General features: G+C 46.9%; 2 pseudogenes across 2 annotated transcripts in view; both read left to right on the top strand.

The window, feature by feature from the left end:
• Nucleotides 1-2,711: 2,711 nt before the first annotated feature.
• LOC114203865 (signal-regulatory protein beta-1-like) overlaps nt 2,712-23,777 on the top strand; it is a 65,110-nt pseudogene continuing 44,044 nt past the window's right edge. Inside the window, exons 1-6 of the transcript XR_015768994.1 lie at nt 2,712-2,890; nt 6,136-6,489; nt 8,941-9,261; nt 9,853-10,172; nt 13,604-13,778; nt 15,004-15,111. The product of XR_015768994.1 is annotated as a signal-regulatory protein beta-1-like (transcript). The remainder of the gene's footprint in view (nt 2,891-6,135; nt 6,490-8,940; nt 9,262-9,852; nt 10,173-13,603; nt 13,779-15,003; nt 15,112-23,777) is intronic.
• LOC114203374 (signal-regulatory protein beta-1-like) overlaps nt 15,730-23,777 on the top strand; it is a 53,453-nt pseudogene continuing 45,405 nt past the window's right edge. The window contains exons 1-2 of the transcript XR_015768993.1: nt 15,730-19,623; nt 22,265-22,493. The product of XR_015768993.1 is annotated as a signal-regulatory protein beta-1-like (transcript). The remainder of the gene's footprint in view (nt 19,624-22,264; nt 22,494-23,777) is intronic.

Genomic DNA, 23,777 nt, shown 5'->3' on the forward strand with positions numbered 1-23,777 from the left:
GTGGAATCACACAGTGTGGACATTTTGAGATTGATTTTGTTCACTCCACATGATGCCTTTGGAAATTTACAAGTTGCGCACATGTAGACAAGTTATTCCTTTTTATTGCTGAGTAATAGTTCCTGGTAGGAATGAACCAGTTTGTTCAACCATTCACTTATCACTGGCCACTATGCATGTTTCTAATTCTTTTCCATTACAAAGAAAGCTGCTCTAACATTCACGCAGAGATTGAGTGAAGCCATGGTCTTCATTTTGCTCAGATAAATACCTGGGAGTGTGATCTCTGGGACATAAAACCCACTTCCTCTCCTGGAAGAATGGAGGAAAGGATGCTTTTTGTTGGAGGCAAGCACTTACAACTTCTTTTTTTTAAAGATTTTATTTCTTCTTCAAGTAATCTCTATACCAAACTTGGGGCCCAAACTCACAACCGCAAGATCAAGAGTTGCTCACTCCACCAACTGAACCAACCATACACCCTAAGCACATACAATTTCTGAGGTCCACACTGCACTGTGCATGTGGGCTAAGTTTACCATTCCATAAATAAAGGGTTGGAATAGGGAGTCATTTCTGGAGCACACCTCATTCGACCCCAAAATTTTTAAGCCCTGATGAACCCATTTCTTCCTTCAGCTCAGTAGCTCTTGGTGGAGGCTGGTGCAGAATGAGGCCACAAGCCAGCCACCCCCAAGTGTCCTGGGCTCAGGAGGTAGGACAGAGGCCCAATTGCAGATGTTTCTTGGCTTGCACCTCCCAAGTAGAGAATCACCATGAAGACCTCAAGATGGGGGGAGGAGCCCGGTACAGACAGTAGAGGCCCCAGGCGATCAGAAAGCATCATTTCTGCTGAGCCTGTCCACTCTCTCTGAAATGTAAGAAGAATTTCTTCCAAATTTTTTCTTCTGATTGAGTTCCAGTTTCAAAGCATTGTGGTCTGAAAATATGCAGGGAATAATCTCAATCTTTGGGTATCAGTTAAGACCTGCTTTATGACCCAGTGTGTGGTCTATTCTGGAGAAAGTTCCATGTGCACTCGAGAAGAATGAGTATTCTGTTGTTTTAGGGTGGAATGTTCTGTATATATCTATGAGGTCCATCTGGTCCAGTGTGTCATTCAAAGCTCTTGTTTCTTTGTTGATTTTCTGCTTAGATGATCTGTCTATTGCTGAGAGTGGAGTGTTGAGGTCTCCTACTATTAATGTATTATTATCAATATGTCTCTTTATTTTGGTTAACAGCTGGCTTATGCAGTAGGCTGCTGCCATGTTGGGGCATAGTATTTGCAATTATTAGATCCTCTTGGAACTATCCTTGTGGGATAGACCCTTTAAGAATGATACAGTGTCCTTCTGTATCTCTAACTACAGTCTTTAGCTTAAAATCTAATGGATGAAAGACCTCAAGGTGAGACAGGAATCCATCAAAATCCTAGAGGAGAACATAGGCAGTAACCTCTTCGACATCGGCCACAGCAACTTCTTTCAAGACACGTCTCCAAAGGCAAGGGAGAGAAAAGTGAAAATGAACTTTTGGGACATCATCAAGATAAAAAGCTTCTGCACAGCAAAGGAAACAGTCAACAAAACAAAGAGGCAACCCACGGAATGGGAGAAGATATTTGCAAATGACACTACAGATAAAGGGCTGGTATCCAAGATCTAGAAAGAACTTCTTAAACTCAACACCTAAAAAACCAAAAAGTCAAAAAATGGGCAGAAGACATGAACAGACACTTCTCCCAAGAAGACAAGAAATGGCTAACAGACACATGAAAAAATATTCATCATCATTAGCCATCAGGGAAATTCAAATCAAAACCACATTGAGATACCAACTTACACCAGTCAGAATGGCAAAAATTGACAAGGCAAGAAACAAATGTTGGAGAGGTGGAGAAAGGGGAACCCTCTTATACTGTTGGTGGGAAATCAAGTTGACACAACTTGTCTGGAAAACAGGGTGGAGGTTCCTCAAAAAGTTAAAAAAAGAGCTACCCTATGACCCAGCAATTACACTACTGGGCATTTACCCACAGATACACATGTAGAGAAAAGAAGGGCCACATGCACCCCAATGTTCATAGCAGCAATGTCCACAAAAGCCAAACTGTTGGAAAGAGCCAAGATGCCCCTCAGCAGATGAGTGGATAAAGAAGATGTGGCCTCTATATACAATGGATTATTACTCAGCCATCAGAAAGGATGAATACCCAACTTTTGCATCAACATGGATGGAACTGGAGGAGATTATGCTAAGTCAGAGAAGTCAAGCAGAGAAAGTCCATTATCATATGGTTTCACTTATTTGTGGAACATAAGGAATAGCAGGGAGGACATTAGGAGAAGGAAGGGTAAAATGAAGGGGGGAAAATTGGAGGGGGAGAAGAACCATGAGAGACTATGGACTTTGGGAAAAAAGCTGAGGGTTTTAGAGGGGAGGGGGCTGGGGGATGGGTTAGCCTGGTGATGGGTATTAAGGAGGGCATGTATTGCATGGAGCACTGGGTGTTATAAACAAACAATGAATCATGGAACACTACTCAAAAACTAATGATGTACTGTTTGGTGACTAACATAACGTAATAAAAAAAATAAATTAAAAAAAAAGTAAGAAAAGGCCCTTCTCACCATGTGAGGCCTTCTCTGCCTGACTTCTGTTTCACAATCCAGAAGCAGATTGCTGTTTCACAGCCATATCACTGCATCATAGACACTTCCTCTTCTATCTCAGGAGGAGTGGGGTTTTTTGTCCACAGGACAGAGGCCCCATCTCCCCAGTACACACATTTGCAGAGAGCTGGATCCTCAGGCCTCCACAATGTCAGCCCCTGCCTCCAGACCCTGCCTTCCTTATCTGCTGCTGGCTGTGCTGTTGGGACTCACAGGTAAGCATTGCCTTGGGGGAGACTCCCCATTCCCTGCCTCCTCAACTTCTCCTTGCCCCTGGACATTTAGGGCCTCCAGGTAAGCACAGATGTGCTATGCAGACCGTCTACAGAAGGCCACGGACTGGGTATCATCTGAGAGCATGAAGTCAGGGATCTGAGCATTTCCTCTATGGATGCATCGCCTGCAGCTGGTTACCAGAGGCATCCAAATAGTCGATGCAATTGGTAACAATGACAACTTTGTGTGTGTTCATTGATCTAATATTCACAACATCCTTGCCTGATAGCTCAGACTGTACTCCAGATTTGCAGATGGGGAAACTGAGGCAGAGAGAGGAACCAGCCCAGTGTCACCTCCCTGAGTCAGTGGAGCAGCTGGGATTCCTGTCCAGGCCACTCAAATCAACAGTTCATTCCGTTCACCATCTTATGCTGCTTGGCTCCTCAGTGGGGGCTAATTGCAGAAACATCAGAAAACACAGAGAGGCAAACGGAAAAATAGCCATCACTTATCACACTCAGAGGTCTACTGATTTCCACTTGTGCTGTGGGTACTCACAAACTTTTGTTAATGATGTGCTAGAAGTTTCCAATATGCCAAAATTGTTACTGAAGTTTAACATATATTATAATTTCACTTAATCCTCAAAACAATCTGTATACTAGCATGCTAGGCTACACTTTCCATATACAGGGAATGAACTTACCTGTGTGTGTGTGTGTGCATAGGAGTGGGCATAGGGAAGGGTACACCCATGCATGTGCCCACACACATGGGATTTTTGCAAACACTTTGGTTTTTCTCCTCATATCACATACAGTCTACATGAGATGCACATTGAACAGATGTTTGGTTCCCTGTCTCTCAGCTACTCACCCTCTACTTTAATTCTCTAAACCTACCTCTCACTCTCGACCAAGCTCTTAAGTTAAACAAACTTCTCTCTTGGTAAAATGAGTAAAACTTTGTGCATTACTACCTTAGAGACCCCTCCATGCTGGACTCAAGTGGGCTAGGAAAGAAGGGGATAAACATTTGGAGACTCCTGCCTGTGTGGTCTGCATCTGTAATTATATCCATATGCATATCAAGATCCCATTCATCTAGTGTCCACTGATGTCTCCATGACTCAGGAAATTTCATGAGTGATAACTTTCTAAATTCCTGAGCACTCACCATGTGCCACACACACCTGGAAATGCCTATGTCCATTATGTCATGTGATCTTTGCATCCAAGGTAGACATTCTTGTTACCCCTACCTTGCAGATAAGAAAAGGAGGCACAAAAAAGTCCAAGGTCACTCAATATAAATGGTAGGGCTAGGATTTGAAACTAGGCATTCTAATTCTAGATCTCACAGGTCTAACCATTGCTCTTTTCAAACCCTATGGCCCCCCCACTTCCATTCCATGAGATTTCTACAGATCTTCCGATCAGTGTGGGGAAGGGTTTGGTGTGGTGAAGAATATATGTAGTTTGCTTCTCTCAGATGCTTCTGCTTTCTGGGTATATGCAACTGTTTCTTTCCTCCGAGTCATCTATGTGGGAAACTCAGGTCTGATATAATGTCCTGAGAAATTCTCCACTGAAAATAGACTTCATGGTGTCAGAAAGGGGTCACATTGGGCAATTCAGACATTATACAAATATTAACTATATACCTACTAGGGGACAAGAACTGTTACATGAACATAGGGCATATTGATGAATAAGAGAGACAAAGAAGTGGCCTTCGTAGAAGTCCTATCATAGTGGAGGAAAGGACAGGAGACAATAGACACAACAAGTCAGTAAATAACGTAGAATACAGAAAGTGAGGAGTGTGAAGGAAAACACATGACAGTACAGCTGGATATGACAATGAGAGAATCTTCAGAGTAAGACATATTTGAACGAGCAGCCTGGGTGGACATCATAGAGAAGGTAGAATTGAGCAAAGGTTGTAAGAAGATGGGGGAGTGAGCCATGTGATTTTCTGGCGGAAGAGCCTTCCTGGACAGCATGAGAGTAGAATCCTCTTGCTCTGCTCAAGGATCTGGGCTTTTATTCTGAATGAAATGGTGGCTATTGCAAGGTTTGGAAGAAAGAAGTGACATGATCTGGCATGAGTTTTAAATTATTCTAGCAATTGTTTGAGAATGGAGTACCACGGGGCATAGATAGAAGCAGCTAGAGCACTCAAGAGCTCATTGCATCCAAGCAAACGAGGAAAAGCACCAAGACAGCAGCCAGGAGGAAGGGGAAAGAGGTCAGATTGTGAGTGCATGCCGCAGGGGAGCCCTTAGGTGTCCTTGTGCATAGGACTTGAGGTGGGAAAGAAAGGCACCCAAGGGTTGGGAGCTAAGCATCTGGGAAAATAAAGGCGCCTCAGCTGAGATATGCAAGCATGTGTGGGAAACTGAGTTCGGTTTAGGACATGTTACTGTGACAGGTTTACTTCTATCTAACGAAAAAGTCAAATGGTGTTTTTGGACATCCAAATCATAGTTCAGAGGCAAGGCCTGGGCCAGAGATGGAAATAGGAGGATTATAGATACACAAATGGTAGAGTTTTCCCCTTGCCTTGGCCCCTCTTGACTCTCTGATCCCTCTGACCCCTTCCCTCCCATGTTCCCTCCATTTCTCTCTCCATGGTGCATTCCTTTCTTCCCATTTTTGTCCTAGCAGTTCAGCTTGCCGACCCTAATCTTCTTCTCCAGACTTAGAAACCAAAGTACCTGATGTTCTGGCACACCCAAGATCTCCCACGTGCCCTCCTCAGGAGGATGTTTGGTTGCAAATACTGCTAAGTGCATGGATTCACTCTGCGAGGGTGAACCACAGATTTTCTCCCTGAGGAGTAGTTAAGAAATGGAAAAGAACACTGGGTGTATGAGTCATGCCACAGCAGTCTGCTCCTCTGATTTAAATCCCTGCCTGGTTTTTAGGACACTTCAAGTAAGAAGGAATGATTTCATATTTCTTGATGTCTCCAGACACTGGCTAGTCGCCAAGGTGGGAAATCCAACTGCAAAGTCAAACCTGCTCTGTGCCACATCACTGAGTGTCTCCGTGTCTTCATCCTCATTTGTGATACGGTCTCACGTTACAGGCTCGTGGTGAGGGCTGCATGCCACGTACATGCAATGTGCCGAGGTCAAGGCCCGCTCATGATGTGCACTCAGTCAGTGAGGTGTTGTGGATACACACGTGAGGAGACATCCAGGATCACGTCAGGATGATCTTTGTTTTCCCTCCAGGTGTGGCAGGTGAGACAGAGCTGCAGGTGATCCAGCTTGAGAAGTCAGTATCTGTCGTAGCCGGAAAGACAGCTACTCTGCCCTGTACCATCACATCCCTGTTCCTTTTTGGGCCAGTTGAGCGGTTCAGGGGAACAGGGCCAGCCCGGGAGTTAATCTTCAGTTTCAGAGGAGGCCACTTCCCCTGAGTGACAAAGGTTGCAGACACCACAAAGAGAAACAACCGGGACTTTTCCATCCGCATCAGTAACATCACCCCAGCAGACGCCGGAACCTACTACTGTGTGAAGTTCCAGAAAGGGACCCCTGATGTGGAGTTTAAGTCTGGACCAGGCACCCAACTCATAGTGAGTGGTGAGTATGGCGTGTGCCTCCTTTGCCCCCGGTTGTGACAACAAGTCAATAAGAATGCCCTCCATTGTCTGAGCAACAGCTAAGTATCGGGTGTTGGGGTGGGTGCTCCTGACTTCAGCCCCTTCCACAGATCAGGGATTTGAGGCCTGGGGAGGTCATGCTATTTGCTCAGGGTCACATGGCTGGAAAACGGTGGGAAAATCTAGAAGTCCAGTCTGCTGGCTCCACAACTCTTACCTTTTCCAATCCTGACCAGCCCTCTTGGTCCAGGATGAAGGACTAAGAGTCTGAGTGATCTGCTCAGTCGTAAGGCCCAATGTTACTCCTGCCTCCAGAGAGTGCTCCCCTCCATGTGGCTGACTCTTCTCTACTCAGCACTTACTGAGCACCTGCTGTGTGCAGGCTCCGCTCTCGGTGATGGGGAAGCAGCAAGGAACAAAACAGACAAGGGCTCCTCTCTCATGAAGCTTACATTCCCTTCCCTTCTGTGGACGAATGCACTCAGGGCAGGGAGGTGGGACAATGTCTTCTTTCTCTCAGCTTCAGAAGAATCACAGTGAGAAGAGGCACAGGCCCACTGTTTACACTGAGAGCCCAGGTTGGAGAAGATGCCAGAGATTGGGCATTTGTTGTGGGTCTGTCCAGAAAAGTATCATGCAATTCCAGGACTGACTCACATAATAGTGACTGAAACTCCCCACAGCCCTGCACATAGGCATGAAGGTGGCTGTATCCTGATTGTGCACGTGTTATAGAAGTTCCCAGTGGAACTTCCCATGCCTGGGCACCAGCACTAGTACGAGGCTCCACCACCAAGCAGATCTGTGCCTCCTAGGAGAACACTCCTTCCTCTTCCCCAAGCTGCCCACACAGCTGATGCCCTGGATGAGAATGGATGGAGTCAGAAGGGACCATCTCAGCCCCTTTTACAGATGAGGACACTGAGGCTCAGCAGAGATGGCCTGAGTAGGGAAGGGAACCACAGCCTGGCTCACAGCCCTGCTCTCTGCACGCTCACTGTGCTGGCCAAAGTGGGAGAAAGTTCCAACCCTGTCCTTGAAACTCTTGTAAATCTTGTATTGTTCTCTTTTTCAACAGTAAGCATTAAGAAAACTCACAGGGAGAGGTGGACTAGCTTTGTACCCCCAGATTAGACAGATATGCAAACATCTTGTAAAGTGTTGAGCCTGTTCCTGGAGGGCATGGCTCCTCACATGTAAGAGCATCAGGAGTCTTTCACTGTTGTGTGGTCTTGCTCCTTCACAGAGCAACCTGGGGCAGGAACCTGGACAGAACATAGGGCCCCTGCAATTCCAGCAACACTGGGCACGCCATGCCTGGCTCTGCAGACTGAGGATTACTGGGAGGCACATCCTGGAGGGTGTTTTGGGTCCCCTGAGCAAGAGTGCATATTCTAGACTCAGCCGTTGGGACCACAAAACTTCCCTCTGTTGTAAAAGTGGGCACCCTGAGGAACCCCTCCCCATATGTGCTTGCAGTGGAGAATCTCAGAGGGAATAGGAGTGTGGCGGGAACTGTCAGGCTGGAGAAGGTGAGACACTTGCTTTGTTGTAATGAAACAGTTGGCGGCCACAGGAAGTCCCCTGGGAGGCAGTGAGGAGCGAGGAGCAGCCCTTTTGTAACTGGACCAAAGTGGGTTGGCTCCTTCGTGAGGCAGAGACAGAGACTACCCAGGCGGAGTGCTGGTACCCACAAAGTTGTCTTTGTTTGTACAGATATGGGATCAAAGGGAATAATTTCCAAAGCCATGATGCTAAACAGGGGCAAGCAGGCTCTATTGAGTAGGGTTGAGATGAATAATCTGAGGGGGATTTTAACAGTATAAGGAGGCTGAGGTTACTGTCAGCCATTTTGTGATTCATCTGCTCCTTTCCATCTGCATTTCAGTGATAAATTCTAAGCAAAACTGCTTGCATTCCCTTACTTGCCCCTCCCTGCAACCCCGGGAAGGAGAAATGCATGCTGTCCCATGTCACAGAGGAAGAGCCACGCGGTGCCACGGCCACACCTCCCATGGACTGGCCAGCCTGGTCCCGGCTTCCATGGGGATCCCGCCCCACCCCTGCTTCCCCTGCAGGGACTGCTGCACAGGGTCTCTGAACTCAGTGAGGTTTGCAGGGAGGCGGCTAGGATGGTTGATACCAAGAGTGAGACCCATCAGAAATGTCGTTCCTGTGCCCAGATCGGTGGAAAGTCACCTGACAGAGACCAGAAGGGGGACTTGAACTCCGGCCTGGAACTGCACCTGGGCCCAGCTCCCCGACTCAGAGTTCAGCTCTGGAACCTCGGGTCCTCCTCTGTGGGATGAGGAGATGGCACGGCCCTCCCCACACGATCAGAAGGGCGGAAGGTTCTCCACAGTGTCACACACGTACCCTTAGTGCTGATGACCACAGTCATGCTTACTGTTCATAAATGCTCCTCTTGTAGCCAAACCCTCTCCCCCCATGGTGTCGGGTCCCACGGCCAGGGCCTCGCCTGAGCAGACCGTCAACTTCACCTGCAAGTCCCACGGCTTCTCCCCCAAAAACATCACCCTGAGATGGTTCAAAAATGAGAATGAGCTGGCAGCCTCCCAGACCACCATGGACCCGGAGGGAAACAGCACTTCCTACAGCATCTCCAGCACAACCAGACTGGTGCTGGCCCCAGGGGACGTTCACGCCAAGGTCATCTGCGAGGTGACCCACGTGACCCTGCAGGGGGGCCCTCCTCTTCGTGGGACTGCCAACTTGTCTGAGGTCCTCTGAGGTAGATGCCCCTCACCCCCAGCCCAAGCCCGGGTCTGGCCCCCAAGTCTCCGAGCCTGCCCCTCCCCCCACTCTCTGCCCCAGGCCTTCCATTGCCTGGAGTCTGACTCCTGACAGACCCTCCCAGTCACCCTGCACCTAGATGTATGGTCCCCTCCGATGGTTTTTCATGGCAGCTGGGGGGTGAACACCTATCATGTGCCAAGCACTGTGCTGGGTAGGCCATTTACTTTACCAAAGCAATTCCAATTATTGAGCACCTGCTGTAATCCACGCCACCGTGTGCTTGGTGATGTCATTTATTTTGCTAATTATTCTATTCCCGCTGCATGCCACGGGCTGAGTATCTTGATTTCACTCATTCTTACCCTAATAGGAGCTACCAGTCCTTGAGCACCTACTGTGTGCTGGGCACTCTGCTTAAGGGTTTCATTCATATGCGAAGACTACCCTCAGTGTTTGAGCACCAGCTGCATGCCTAGCCCTGTTCTGGGTGATTCCCTTGCTGTGTGGGGGGAGCTGAGTTCTCGAGCCCCTCCCCCGTGGTCGGTCTGTTCCATGAGGTCAGAGCTTCTGCTCTGTGCTCTTTCAGTTCCGCCCACCTTGGAGGTTTCCCAGGAACCCGTGGCAGGGGACCAGGTGAAGGTCACTTGCCAAGTGAAGAAGTTCTACCCCCAGCGCCTACAGCTGACCTGCTAGGAGAACGGAAACGTGTCCCGAACAGAAATGGCGTCGACGGCCTCGAACCTCATAGAGAACAAGGAGGGGACCTTTAACTGGACGAGCTGGCTCCCGGTGAACTCATCCGCCCACAGGGAAGATGTGGTGTTCACCTGCCAGGTGCAGCATGACGGGCAGCCCGCGGTCACCAAAAACCATACCCTCGTGGCCTCTGCCACCAGAAGGACCAGGGTGAGACCTCAGTGATCCTGTTCTAGCATCCTGCCCCTGCTCCCTTGCCTGACAGTGATGAAGTCATCATTCCAGGCCGGCCACCCCCTCCTCCTGTTCTTTCTCATCTGGGCCTGGTCTCTATCTCTTCTAGACCTTTCCATCATCACCCCAGCAAATGTCTGTACCTGCCACTCTGAAATTCTGAAAGGCACCTTGAGGACATGAGTTTTGAGTCTTAACCAGGCTCCCGGGTGACTGTGTGTCGTCACACCTGGGGTCTCCTGTCTCGCCTTATTTGTGACAGCAAACCAACAATATTCATGATCGCACACAGCACATTTACTTTATGCCAATTCCAGTTCATTTCTGGTCTCCTTTCCTGCTTAACCAACCCTGTGACCTGGAATTTTACAGAAGGGACTCAGGGAGCAATGAAGGACAGATGGTAAAGATTTTCTGCCCTTAGGCCAGCTGATAGTCTAGGGAAACCTGAGTCCCTGAAGATGGACCAGCAACCTGTATATAAAAAAAAATGTGTTAATTATAGCAGTGGGGCATTGTCCCAAGGAACTACACAGTCCTCTTTCTACAACCAAAACATTCCTTATTTCTCTCTCATGTAACATCAGGAGGAGGTTGAGCCAGGTTTCCAGGAGTCTTAGCTCCAGAAGATCTTTCAAAGGCCCATGTTCCTCTCACATGCCCTATGACATTGTCCTTATGGCTGGGTCAACACTGGGTCACCGAGTGTTCATATCCCTGCTGGCTGGGACAATAGAGATAGGAAGAGGAAAATGAACAATTTCTCTTAAAACTAGAGGTATGTAGAAGTTGCTTAATTAGTCATGGATGCACATCCAGTTGCAAATGGCGTCCACAATTCTGTGGTCATGTGATTAATGACATTTTTTCTATAAAACCAATACTATTACACTTTTAGTAAAATTAATAATTCCTGATATCATCTATACTGGATTATATATTCCGATTTTTCAAAGCTTCTTCTATTAACTTTATTTTGTGGACCTAACTTGGTTTTAATTCACTTGTAAATGCTTGAAAGACTTTTCCTGTGAAACACCTGGGTCTCCACCATTCTTTTTTTTGATTTGAAAAGAATCTGAATAGCGAGGGCTACTCAAATTCCTCATTTCATATTGGATGCTTGTGGTAGGCTGTGCCTTTGAGAAATTGGGTCCTTTTTCTCTGAGTTGTCAAATTTCTGCACATAGAGCTGCTCCTAATATTACCTGGTTATCTTTGTGATGTCTGTAGGGTTTTCAGTGATATCCCATTTTATTCCTGATACTGGAAATGTGTCAGTTCTCATTTTCTTCATCGTCACGACTGCTAGAAGTTTTCCAAATTTCTCAGTGCTTTCAAAAAACCCATGTTTTTTGAAATATGAACTGGAGATGAAATATGAACTTGGAAATCCCTCCACCCATATTAAATCAAGCTTAATTTAGAAAATTTGGAAACGTGTCCTGAAGATCAGGACACAGATCATAGGAAGGGGTTTCAAGGTATGCCTAACTTAAGTGGTTTGGCCCAGGACCCGCAGGGGCGGGCTTGTACTGAGCCAGGAGAGCAGGGAGAGACGAGTCCACACATTCTCCTATGGACCAGTTTGGGTTTGGTGTTTAGTCTTTGGTCTTTCACTGGGACTCAGACCATAGGCATTACTTCTGGTGCTTCCACTGTTCATGAACTAGCCAATCTTCCCGTGTGTTAAGGCTGAAAATAGATTTTAAGGTTGTCTGGGTTGGCAGCTGGAGCTATGTGCAGGATGCCTATGTGATCCTGCTGTGCCAGGATGTCACAGCCTCCCCTGGGCATTCCAGGGCTCCAACTACTGCCATCCCTTCTGGATCCAATGGGTCTGATATAAAGATGCACATCTTTTTCTTAATGTTTATGGTATTGAGGTGTTTCACAATACTTCTAGCTTAAAAGAGCTCCCTTCTCTCAGTATAGCATGACTGCGTATGTTACCGGGACTTGGCATTGGTAGTCTGGTTTGTACACTGGGAGAGAGGTTGTGAGTCCTCTGATCTTCTGGTTCTTCTTTCAGGACCCCAAGTTTGCCTCCTCCATTTTTCCTTCTCCAGTTCACCAATTTTGAAACTGCACCTCTTCCTTCTTTTTGACTTTTACCCCTGAAGTCATGCATTCTAAATCTTGCCTGTCCCTTTTATTCACACCTATCCTTTTAAAATTTCCCTGCCTCCTTGTATTAGGTTCCTCTTGCTGCTGTAATAATTAGGACACGCTTAGTGGTTTAAAGCAACACACGTTCATTCCATTCATTTCTAGACAGGAAAGTCTAAACTGGGGTGGTAGGTCCGAGTTCCTTCTAGGGACTCTGGGGGAGAGTGTGTGTCCTTGCTGCTCCAGCTACTAGAGGCAGCCCCGCCTTGGCCAAGGGCCCCACATCCTGTGACCTCTGCTGTGCTCATCATGCCTCCGGCTCCCACTGTCCTGCCTCCCTCCTTCCCTAGGAAGGGTCTCTGTGATTAAATTGGCTCCACTCAGATACTCTGGACACAGTTAATGACCCACTCTAGACCCTAGCTAATTACCATTCAGGCTCTCCTGCCATGTAAGGTACCACATATTCACAGACTCTGGGGGTCCTGGGCCAAACCACTTAAGTTAGGCATACCTTGAAACCCCTTCCTATGATCTGTGTCCTGATCTTCAGGACACGTTTCCAAATTTTCTAAATTAAGCTTGATTTAATATGGGTGGAGGGATTTCCAAGTAATTCTCGGGCTCCTTGGCTTCCTGCCCTTGTCTTTTTCTCCTGCCCTCTCCTATGGTTGGTGAAGGTGGGAGGGAATGGCATAGGGATGTGCATTTGGATTTGGAGATTATTATCCTTGGTCTCCCAGTGATTTTGCAGTTTGGGCATTGCTCTTCAAGCACTACTGAGAGTCAGTTTTCCATAGAATTGACTCTCTTTTTATTGTTTCTCCTTTGGGTCGAGAGGCCATATTAGGAGATGAGTAGCAAAGCTGTGTGTTGTCCTCAGCAGCCCATTAGTGCCCAGAGGGCTTTGAAAGCCTCGGGCCCAATGTCCCTATCCTACAGCTCAGAATCTCTCTCCCATATTTCCCCATCAGGGTTCTATTCTGGTAGAGCAGATGCAGTGTAGCTGAGAATTCAATCCTCTCTGTAGCACTGATACTTTATGATTTCGTTGGACCCAACTGTGTCCTCGGCTTTTTCTTCGCTCCCGTCTAGGAGGTAACAGTCTGCACTGTTGCCCAGAAGTCTTCTGACTTTCATACATAACCTTTCACGTGTGATCAGTCAGTCTTCACTTTGCATTGTCTTTCTCCGAAGGATTAATGCCCAGCAAGAGCCACCCAACCCGTAGTTCTTATCCTTACCAACTTATTTCCAGAATGCCGGGGTACATCCCTCCTCTGCTTACACCTTTGCAGGTCACCATGGTGAGGTTTTGGCAGTGACAAGAGCAGGGCAAGCTGGCACCTACCCTGCTCTACCTCCTCCCAGGACTGTGGGCCTCTTGGCCAGCCGACTGATAAAGACCCTGCTCCAAATGTGCCCATTAGAGCTGACTTTCCGGACCCCACCCAGACAAACTCCACACATCAGGTGACTTGGGAAGCAGACTCTCAGATGATATGAGAAGGGGGAAAGCTCACTCTGGGGTGCTGTGTGATCTACATGTGTGAGAGGGGGAAGGAAGCAGAACTGGTAAAGGGAGATTTTGAACACAATGCAGCCCAGCAAGACTCAACCTCGGGACAGAGAGCTGGGGAGCCGATGCTCTTCGTGAGTTGTTTTAAATGGAGAAGATTGGCTAAGCCTCTGTACCCCCACTTCTTCCAGCCCTCTACTGTAGGTTGTCCTCTAGAAGCAGGTGCAAATGTGGGCAATACAGCTCTTTGAACTGAGAGAAAGACAGGGCGAGGGTCCACCCAGCTGAGACTTGCCATCCTCCAGCATGCCAGCGGCAAATATGGTGAGGTCTCTGCTCCTTCCTTTAAGATTACTCTATATATTTCCAAATTTTATTTGAATTTCTTTATTCAAATATAAAAGCAAAAATGGGTCATTGCAGAAAGTCAAAGGATCTGAAGGTGTATTTACAGATCCAACCTCTGTATCCAACAAATGATGTCAGCTGATATTGGCTCTGGAGTCCAGGCGGGCTGGATGGTGTTTGAAACCCTCCTGAGCATTAGATCCCATTTCCTTGTCTCCCCAGGGTGTTGTCCAGCCAGCAGATCTCCTGAGGTCAGGTCATCCTGAAGCCTCCCTGCTCACCTCTGTACATGGAGTCTTTAAGCCCTGTGCATGGAGCAAAGCAGGGCAGCCTTGCCTCTCACTGACCATGACACCTGTTCCCACTCCACTTGAGGCCAGGCTGACATTTGTCCCTATGACCCGCAGAGTTTGGATTTGTCTTGGTCCAAAGACAAGGTCTCAGAGTCATCCTGCAGGACAGCAGGGAGGAACTTCCCTGGGTCACCTCATCTTTTGACCCTCTGTAAACTATGAGCTTCTTCCCTCCTCAGAAAGTGGGTATACGACCTGCCCCATGAGTGTGAGGACCATCAGTAAACCAAACTTACACGTTACTGAGTGTTCATTCTCCCCCACCTCTTCCCTCAAGGACCCCTGGCAGTAAGAAAGGGGTGAGTGAGATGAAGAACATCTTACCCCAAACCTGCCTTGAGCCTGAGTGCAGGGGAAGAGATCCATAAGCTTCAGAGCATTGATAAGCTTGAGTTGCTTCAGGGAGAGTACGTGGAGGCCCCAGGGAATGGACTCCTGGGTGCCCCCTCTCATGGTACCTGTGTCCATTCTTTTCCAGACCCAAGGCTATCTACTCCACTCCTGGTGGCTCTCATCCTGGGCCCAAAGCTGCTGCTGCTCATCATTGTCTCTGTCATCTATGCCTACAAGTAGCAAGGGCCTGACTGTAAGTAGTGGGTCAGGGAGGACAGGCCAAGGTCAGTCCCAGAGGGAGCAAGGTCAGGAAAAGGGGCAGACCACAGGTCACACAGGGCCAGGGCCCGACTGGAGCAAAGAGCATGTGACACACCTCCCTTGATACCCTCAGGAGTCTCAGGGATCCCAACTTCCTGAAGTGTGTGTGTGGTGGAGACTTTAGCCTATAAGAGCTGGGCAGGGTCAAAGACTTCAAAGAGTGTGCACCGAGTCCTAGGGAATCTGGGAAGGAAGTGGGCAGAGGGGTGAATGAGAGGCAGCTGGGTGGGAGGAACCCTTGGAGATCATCTCTAAGTTATTTGAGCACTGGGGCTCCGTCAGGCACAAGGAGTCCACATTTAGGAGAATGCTGACAGGTGCCGGATGGCGGCTGTGAGGATGGTTCCTGCCTGACCCTCTGTGGGATACACTGCTGGGGATGGGGATGGGGATCAGGCCCTAAGGGAGGAAGGCTTAGGTGGCAGAGTTCTATATCAGGGGCTGCCTGTCCTCTCACAACAGGTGTCCCAGGAGGATATAGGAGACACGTGAGGAACATTTCTGGAATAATGAGCAGATAATTAACTGTGAACATGGGTCCCACAGGTCCTTCCTTCCTCCCCTGCTACATGCTACCTTCAGACACTGCTGCCTGCTCCATTCCCTGAAGGGCCCAGCCTAAGAGAAGGAACAACTAGAAGCTTCCACAATTCTGACCCAGATGCCTTGCTTCCCCTGAGACACACCTGCCCAGAGCTCCTGATGCTCCTTCTCAGGGTCCAGAGATGGGTCTTCATTCCAGGTCCTCAGCAGGGGCCATGGGAACGTGATCTGGGGACTGATGCATGGATCTCTGCCTGGAATGTGAGAAACAAGTCACAGACCAAGTATCTCTCATCCATCTCCTGGGGACCATGGCCATGAACTACACACTCATGTCCATGTTCTCAGGAGTTATTCCTGCCAAGCCCCAGCCTCCCTAGCCTTGGTGAGGTTCTCCATTTGGTCTTAAATAGAATGCATCCCATCCTGGTTTGCAGAGGAGAAATGATTTCTTTCTTCTTTGCCTACATGTGCTACTCTTCAGTCCCAGAGGGAAGATTCACTCCTCCCTGTGATGGGAACACTGCTCTTCTGTCCCCTTCATCCTTCCCAACCCCACTGCTCATGCACTCGGGCTGGCAGTCCAGAAGCCTAAAGCCATCCTTAACATTCTTTCTTTATATCCCACATTCAATTCTGCCTTCAGAATGCTGTGTCCAGTGGTAGGATGGTAAACGTGAAACAATCCACTCTCGGAAAGAAAAAGAAGCCTGATTGGTAGTGCTTGTGGACTTCTGTGATGTCAACACTTCCACCGTGACAAATAACAAGCTAACGGTGTTTAACAACTCACTTGTAAAATTCCTGAAAAGCTCTCAGGAGTGAGTGCAAGGCTCCTCCCACACTCCAGTGAGCTCCACCCAGAATCTGCGCACTGCTCACTCCCAGGGCTGCTCCCTGGTCTCAGCCACTAGCATTCCTTCATGGACTATTGCTTTGTCTCTAACAGGCTCTCCAGTTTAAGCCACAGTGATTCTATGGAAATGGAAGTCAAACTGTGTCTCTCCTCTGCTTCTTGCCCCTATGAACCTGTGTGGCTCATCTCTCCCTCTTTCAAGCTCTGCTGACATGTCACTTTATTAAAAGTCCCTTCCATAAACCACCCTACATAAAATATCAGTTCTTCTCTCTCACTCTCTGTTCCCATGGCTCATAACCTAATTAAATTGTTTCCCTAGAACTCAGGATTAGCTGACATGATAAGTGGAGGCAGTGCTCACGTTGCACAATAGTGCAGGACAGAACAATGATGGTGTAGCTGAAACCATGCAAAGTGATCTCAACAATAAGCGGGAGAATCACGATTTTCTGTGACTTTTAAAACCTTTTTTCAAAACACAGAAACTCTCCAACTGTCAATTATGAATGTTTAGGGAAATGAAATACAATAGAACCATATTTATTTGGTGTACTGTCATTTCAAATATTAGAAACACAAAGAAGGGAAGCATTTAATTTTTTGGTAAGGACTCATCAAGAATAGTTTGCACAGTGCTTACCTTCTTCTGATCACATAGTTGGCCATATAGACCAGCATCAGAATTCCCTCACTCCAGTCTCAAATAGGATCAGCATCCAACATCCCATCCCTTGCACTTTCAATGTATGAAATTCTTACAATATTAATTTGAATATTTCTGGTGTCACATCCTCTGGGACATTTTCACCCTCCCTCCCCATCATATTCTTCAGTGACGTGGTAAGATTGCCTCACTCTGCTCCTCTGGCTGCATATCCACACTCTGGGGACCAGCATCCCGGTCACCATCCCCATGGTAACTATGCCATCATAAGCCCCACTCACATTCAGTTTGAACTTCACCTCCAGTCTCATCTCTTCTCATTTCTACATCCCACTTTCTGCTTTATGCCAATTCCCTTTTGACATTATTCACTTTTGTACAATGTCACCTGGGCTCCTCGCTGGGAGACCAGGGACAACACAACCACCTGCGTTGCTGTTTGTGGGAAAGTGAGTAACAGAGTCACAGAGAACGACCACTACATGCTTTGAAAGATGTGATGCTTACTTATGGGGATGAGCACCTGTTAGTCATATAGGGATTGGTAGCCTGAAGAAGAACTGGCAGCAAAGTTTGTACTTCATGCAATTGCTCATGGAAAATTCCTCCGTGGTAAATGAACCTGGAATCATGTGTTGGGGGACTGATGTTATTTAACTGACCTATGGCAACAGACATTCGTGCACATCAGCACCATGCAAACTGAGAACTGCCTATTGTGTGTGCTTGTCTCTTCCTCAAATAGGATGTGGACTCTGACAGAGAAGGGACTGTCTGTGTCCTCAGTTGTCAGAACAATGACGGCCATCAGTTTGGCCATCACATTTTTAAAACATAAATTGGGGAATACTTCATTGCAAACAGCAGTTTCTACCAGATGTTGGGTATTAAAATACCATTTCACTTCGTTCAAAACTAGTACATATACCTAAAAGCATTTCATTAAATACTACTCTCTCTTCTTTGTGTTTAAAAGTTCTAGCAGAGCTTCATATCCTCCAGAAAGTAAGCAAGTGGATATTCAAAAAACAAAACAATAACCCACTGATTGGAGTCTGTCAAACAAATACAGGAACCTCCTGGAACAGCTCCCAATGCCTAAAGTGCAAGATTTGAGCGACAAATAAGTAACGTAGTATGTCTGGTTCTGCTCTGGTCTGAATGTTCTTGTTCCCACAAAATTCAGGTGTTAGAACCCTCAAGCCCACGTGATGGTGTTAGCAGTTGCAGCCTCCAGAAGGTGAGGAGATCTTGAGAGCTCCACCCTCATGAGTGGGATTAGCCCTTATAGAACAGGCCCCCAGGACTCCCTAATCACTTTGGCCACATGAGGACACAAGGAGAAATCTGTGTAGGGCCCTCTCCCAACTGGGCTGGCTCACTGATCTCAGACTCCATCCTCCACAACTATGAGCAAGAGCTTTCTTTTGTTTATTAGCCACCCAAACCGGGATATGTTGTTATAACTGCATGAATGACTAAGACCGATTATAATCGCTCATATAAAATAAATATCTTTGAGCCCCTATTGATATAAATTAATAACTGAATAAATTAATAAATTGAGGAGAAGAAAAAATGTCCTGTGCAGAAAAGTCCCAAATGATCTATGTGGATATTTCACCCTAAGGAGGGGATCCTAATTGACCACTCCTGGAGTGTAGGCACTTGTCGTGACTCCCCTCCAAAGAGGACAGAATGGAAAGGAGGAGAAAACAGTAATTACAGAGGGGACACCTGACAAATACAGTGCAGTGAGGTGATCGTGAGTTCACCAACAATCATAAACCACTGCCACAGTGTGGATCCTGGATTAAGGTGATGAAAGTGGCACTTTTCCTCTGTGACCTTCCTCCCCAACCCCATCACCTCAGTCTGCTTATGAGATAAGGATCCTACAGATTGCACTGAGGCACATTCCATGATACAGGTGAGCAGCAGTCCTCAAAACTGTCAGGCCATCACAAGTCAGGAATGTCTGAGAAGCTGTCGCAGCTGAGAGGAGCCTAAAGAGACATCACAAGTAAATGTAATGTGGTATCCTGCATGGAATTCAGGAACAGAAAGGGACATAGGGTAAAAACTAAGGAAATCCTTTCAGGACCGAATTTATTTCTCCAAAGTTCAAATGTTGAAATCTGAAATCCAGCGGGATGGGATTTGGAGGTGGGGTCTTTGCAGATAATGAGGTCATGAGGGTGGAGTCCTCAGGAATGGGATCATTGTCCTCACAAAAAGAGACACGCCAGCCAGCTCACCCCATCCACCATGTGAGAATACAAGTAGTTGGCAGTCTGCAATTGTAAAGAGCATTCTCATCACAATCCAAGCATCCTGGCACCCTGATCTCAGACTTCCAGCCTCTGGGACCTTGAGAAGTAAGTTCCTCTTGTTTCAAGGCATCTGGTGTATGGTGTTTTATTATAGCAGCCCAAGCTAAGACAAAATCTAAATAAACTATGGACTTTAGTTAATAAAGATGTACCAATATTGGTTCATTAACAGATGTACCAAATTACTGTAAGATACTAGTAAGAGGGAAAACTATATTCAGCTATATACTGGAACTCTATACTATTGTCCCAAATTTCGTGTAAATGTAAAACTCTTCCAAAAGTAACTCTAGAAAAAAAAAGTCAACATCCTGTCCTCAGCTCAATGTCTGCCTCTTATGCCCCCTTGGGGGACAATGCAAAGTAATGTGTGGTGGAGATTTTTCTGTGTTTCTATACCCAGGTTTTATGTCACTTCACAAGTCTGAGGTTCCTTCTCTTCTTTCCTCTGTCCTCTGCTAGAGCTCACTCCAGAGCCAGGCACTCAGAGATTCATAAAGAAGGTGCTTCTTGGTCCCCCCATGATATTCATCCTAAACGTTTCCAATTAGTAAAGCCCAGGTGAGACCAAGTGGTGTCAGAGAAGCCTGGGTGCCTGGTTGAGGTGACGTAGCTTTAAGATCTCAGTGGGGGATGCGGTTAATTCATGTCCTGAGCCCAAGGACTTGAGGTGGAAGGGGCTGTGCAGAGGGTGGTGGAGGCTGTGATGGATCAGGACTGAGCAGATGGGTCTCAGCTGTCAGCTCTCTTTGGGATGGTCTCAGTTGAGCAGAGCCACCACGCCCAAGGTCATGCCTGAGAAACTTCCACATTCAGTGGCTCATCAACATGGGGATGTAAAGGTCCAGCCTCTCACCCCAGCCCAGGACCAGTCTGAAGGAACATCTTAACACCACAGCTTCATGGAAGATTGGCTGAGGTCTTTTTTGGTACTTCATGGCAACTGAACTTCTAAACAATCCTGCTCCCTCCTCCCTTCTCCCTTCCACCACTGGATCCTAAAGCACTCCCTGAAAATGACCTGCTTGTTAATATTCATCTCAGTGATGGTTTCCCAGGGAACCTGATGTGGAAGAGAGAGGCTGTGGTGGGTACCAGAAAAGGTGTGGATCCTTTTGTCTCTACGGGCCAAGCCAGTCATGGGAGGATGGATTATTTATACTACCACACCAGATATCATATACAACATACCAAATACATATGTCATATACCACATACTACCTACCAATTCCATGTCATTTAAATATACCACATACCATATACCACATGCCACATGCCAGATACTATATAGCACATACCATATCCCATATACCAAAGAGTTTTATACACAAGAGCAATGAAAATCAGAAAAACTGTGTATGCCAGAAAGGTGTGCACTCAAATCTGTGTGTAGACAACCCTCGATGAAGTAGAAGGAAGGGCTTAAAACAGGGAAGAGAAGTTAGGTGTAGCCTATTAGGAAGTAATAGTTTTTATTCATGCAGGAGATGATGATGGAGATGGTGATGTAGATTCAAGAGGTATTTAGGAGGTAAAACTAACAGTACTGGGTATGGGACAGACACGAGTAGACAAGTGAGTGTGGAGAACATGGGTCCCTTCTTCACTTGACCAAATGGGCAGAGGATTGCCACATACTGAACAGCATGTAAGTGGAGAAGAGAAAGTCCAAGTGCTGCCTAAGAAAACAGTTTTGACTATTTGAGCTATAGAAATGAAAATTTGAAGGTTAAATAATATATAGGTCAGCCTCCAAGAAGTGAACTCAGGATTGGAACCTAAATTTCATCTGCTTATAAAACCAAGGCTCTTGACTATCACGGCACTAAAAATCCCAGGCTCTGAAGAGTTTAGAGTTTCATGGCAGGTGTGAAGTCTCCTTAAGTTGCGGTAGAAGGGTAGGTTGTTGGAGGCTGGTGGAAAGATCCTGTCCAGCTATAAACAGGGGCCATGGAGGGCTTCTCAGCATGGAATTCATCATCCCAGAGCAATGTGATAGGATGGTGACATCACGGGAAGGGAGTCTTCTCATTCCCCATAGGCAGTTTGGGGCTGCTCTGCATTCTCCTCTTGTTCTAACGCTTCGCCTGGCCTTAACATCCTCTTGATCCCTAAGAAGATATGGGGCTCACAAGGAAGCAATACCAAAATAACCCTAACAGTCATTACCTGACTACGGACCCGTGGACATTAAAGGGCACTCGCTGAGTGTGGGCTGAGAGTCCCTGGACATAACCTTTGTGCTTGGACAGAGCCCGTTCCAGAGGTGAGAAAGAATGAGGCCAATACGCTGGTTCCTCTCTCTTTCTGAGGGCATTTCTCAAGTCCCTCCACTCCCTCCCTCCAGAGCTGGCCCAAGACCCAGCACAGAGAGCAGAGGCCACCCTCACCTTCCAACACACGCCGTGTATTGCTTTCCCTCTTGCAGAGGGTTCCCCCAGCCCCACTTTCCCTGTATCCCCCACCATCCTCTAAATCACAAATCATCATCATCTCCAAAACTCTAACCTCTTTCCCACACCATATCTCTGGGCCTCTAAGTCAGCAGGTGTACAGGTTGGGGAGACCTCAGATAGGATGAGGCTCAGGAAAGAGCACAAGTCTATGGATGTCATGCCCTTGACTCTGGAAGTCCCAAGCATTTCAAACAGCAACTTCTGCACTTGTGGTCTCCTTGTCTGTGCAGTTGGTAATCTTGAAGAAAAAGCGTTGCAGTCCCATGGTCCTCTCTTCACAATCCCCTTCCGCCGACATGATGGAGGCAGGGAGTGTCTTCTCTCCTCAGAACACAGAGTCCTGGGCCTCTCCAAGACAACACTCAGACAACACTCAACACCACAACGATGCCCATCTCTTCTTCCCACCCTGCCCACCACTTTCTTCTCCGCTGTGGACTCTGCTTCTAGGATTCACAGGTAAGCGGGCTCAGGTTTGAGGTAGGGACTCCCTTATGCTTGTTTACTGTGTTCTCCTCACCCGTTTACCTAGAATTTCTTGGGGGAGAATTTTTCAGTCCTAGCCAGAATTTATAGAACTAGAGTGGAAGGACTCCCAGCTCACAAATCTTCCAGTGTCCGTGTCTGTTCAACACCCTTTTGTTGAGGGAATGGACACACCCCCATGGTCACAGGCCTGGTCCAACACACACGTTAGAGCTCTCTTCCTCTCCCCCTCTACCCGAACAAAGATCCTGTCTTTTTAATTTATTACCACCAACAGATGCTACCTCTCAGTGGAGAAAAAGTTTGGAAAACATGAAATTATGAAGCAAGAAAAGAATCCTCAATGTTTCCATCCAAACATAATCACTGTTTAAAATTAGCACAGGTTTACATGCTCATGGAACATTGGCTGGAAGTGGTCACTAAAGGTCTCTCTGGGCCAGTGATGGAAGCTGAACCCTGCAGGGTCTCCAGAGACCTAAACAGTTCTGTGTCTGCTTGCTGAAAAAGCTAAACAAGCATGTGGAGTCTCTTCCCCAAGGCCACTGGTCCATGTTGGCAGAGGCTCTGAGTCCCAGTTGCCAAAGCAGAAGGCTTGAGGGATTCAGATCAGATGAAAGAGGAAGCCAAGACCATTATCTGAGTAAGGAAGAAGGAAGAAACCTTAGATGATTTAGAAAAGAGTAAAAACTTTTGAGACACCTGGACCCACTGGAGCATGTTAGCAAACATTTACAGAGAAATTCAAACCAATTTTGTACAGTATCTCCCAGAAAATAGAGGAGGAAACACTTCCCTACTCATTTGATGAGGGCATTATTACCTTGATAGCAAAACCAGATAGACTGTATATTAAAAACGTACCTACAGACCAATACCTCTCATGACTCTAAATGTAAGAATCCTCATAAAATGTTGTCAAATAGACTTTCACAATATGTAGTTATATACCATGACTAAGAAGGATTTATTCTGGGCATGCAAAACTGTTTCACTGCTTAGCGATCAATTATTGTAATCTATCACATCAACAGATTAAAAAAGAAAAATTGCATGATCATATGAGTTGATGCAGAAAAAGCAACTGACAAATCTAATACCTGTTCATGATACAAACACTCAACAAACTAGACATAGCAGAGAATTTCCTCAATTTGATGAAGAACATCTACAAAAAAATCCCTGCAGCTATCATTATACTTCACGGCAAAACACCAAGTTTTTTTTTTTTCCTAAGATAAGGACTGAGGCAAAGAT

This window comes from Eumetopias jubatus, unplaced genomic scaffold (genome assembly GCF_037043125.1).
Source record: "Eumetopias jubatus isolate StellerSeaLion01/CBP00866 unplaced genomic scaffold, mEumJub1_p1.0 scaffold_9, whole genome shotgun sequence".
Taxonomy (NCBI): domain Eukaryota; kingdom Metazoa; phylum Chordata; class Mammalia; order Carnivora; family Otariidae; genus Eumetopias; species Eumetopias jubatus.